The sequence below is a fragment of the Globicephala melas genome, chromosome 1 (assembly GCF_963455315.2).
Source record: "Globicephala melas chromosome 1, mGloMel1.2, whole genome shotgun sequence".
NCBI classification, from domain to species: Eukaryota; Metazoa; Chordata; class Mammalia; order Artiodactyla; family Delphinidae; genus Globicephala; species Globicephala melas.
In genome coordinates this window covers 140,729,444-140,731,415 of record NC_083314.1, presented here as the reverse complement: position 1 = coordinate 140,731,415, position 1,972 = coordinate 140,729,444, and the positions used below count along the sequence as shown (strand labels likewise).

The following is a 1,972-nucleotide window of genomic DNA, read 5'->3' as shown; positions in this document are numbered from 1 at the left end:
GGATTGCTAGTGTTTCCCCAAATTCTCTGATGACAAGACTTGTCTGGGGTTCTTGTTAAATACACAGCCTTCTGGGTCCCTGGAACTCCTCATTCAATGGGTCTGGGATGAAGTCAGAAACTTGTAATGTCTAACAAATATCCCCAGGAAATTCCCATCAACAGAGAAGTTTGATGAACACTAGGCTAGCCTGGGCCCTGATGTCTAGCACTCCTCTGATGACACTTTGCAGAGGAGGAAAACTCCAGTGCAGCAGTCAGCCTCCTGGTCAGTTAACAATTAAATCGTGTGAACCACTGCGCTGGATAACTCGAAGATATATTTCATTAAAGAAGGTGACCATGAGCAGTGTGCTCGATGTCTCTTGCTTCAACAGTGTTTGGGCAGAACTGACCCAGGGACACCCCTTCCTCTAGCTTCTGACCACCTGCCAACCATTTTTCCAGCCACAACTTTCAGAACCAACCAGTCAGCTATCCTCGGCCTCTGGGACCAGCCAACACCATTTTTTGAGCTTAGCTCCTTATTGCTGATCAACCATGAGCTCCCGGATTTTTCAGTATTATTCTACCCAGGTGGAGACCGCCATCCACTGCCTGGTGAACCTGCATCTGCAGGCCTCCTACACCTACCTCTCTCTCTGGGCTTCTATTTCCACCACGATGATGTGGCTCTGGAGGGCGTGGGTGACTTTTTCCATGAATTGGCTGAGGAGAAGCACAAGGGCACCGAACATCTCTTGAAGATGCAAAACGAGCGCTGCGGCCATGCCCTCTTCCATGACCTGCAGAAGCCATCTCAAGATGAGTGGGGTAAAGCCCAGGATGCTGTGGAAGCCACCCTGTTCATGGAGAAGAACCTGAACCAGGCGCTTTTCACTCTGCATGCCCTGGGTTCTGCCCACACAGACCCCCAGCTCTCAGACTTCCTGGAGAGCCGCTTCCTGGATGAGCAGGTGAAACTCATCAAGAAGATGGTAACCACCTGACCAACCTCTGCAGGCTGGCTGGTCCCCAGGTGGGGCTGGGCAAGTATTTCCTCGAAAGGCCCACCCTCAAGCATGACTAGGAGCCTCTGGAGCCCAGCGGCCTTTGAGAAGCCCCTCTGGTGTCAGTGCTTCTGCCTGAAGCCTCTCTCTGCAGTCACTAAACAGCTTTTTAACTGTCCTGGAGCCCTCTCCCAAGCCTTGGACCAAATGGAAACAATAAGGCTTTTTGCAGCAAAAAATACTAACAATAATAGTAATGTGAATTTGGAAGCCTTGTACCACATTGCTCTTTATAAACTCAGTGTCTGACACTTTTCCTGCACTGTCTCATCCAATCCTCTCAACACTCCTGCCAGGTAGATATTCTTTTACATTGTACAGATTTGGAAACTGAAACTCAAGAGGTTTGGGAAATTGTAGGTCATGAAGCTTATAGTAAGTAGCCAAATTGAAATTTAAAGCCAAATTCATCTGAATCCAGAGACCATGTTCTTCCCATTACCCCAGATTCTGCAAGGGTCTAGGGCAGATTCTATCTTCACAAAGTCAATCTATACAAATGTCTAGCCACAGTTGAAGTCTGCATGCCTTTCCTCAGGACCTCTCCATTTTAGGTTGACTTTTCACTGACCTTTCCTCCCCCACCCCACCTGCTTCACCCCAAGAAGCCATCCTGTTTTCTCCTTGCCACTCCATTGCAATTTTACACCCAGATTATTTGTGTCTATAACAAGCAAGGCCACACCAATGTCTGGCTTTAAAAGAAGCATGAGTCTTCATTCCCGAGGTAATGAGACCTTTTTTTCCAAGTTCCTTCCTTCAAAGTTCATGAACTTAATAAAAAATAAGACCAGCTCTATTACAGCCCAGACCTCTGCTGCAGGAAGCCAGGGCTGACTGAGTAAAGGCAGTGCCTGAATGAAAAAGAAAATGTATTCATAGATCAGCACTGTCGTTGCCTTCCACCGACCAAATCCATAGACA

At 47.7% G+C, this 1,972-nt stretch overlaps 1 pseudogene; it reads left to right on the top strand.

Moving 5' to 3' along the window:
• The first annotated feature begins 539 nt into the window (after nucleotides 1-539).
• On the top strand, nucleotides 540-1,068 carry LOC115860524 (ferritin light chain pseudogene; annotated as a pseudogene).
• Nucleotides 1,069-1,972: the final 904 nt, after the last annotated feature.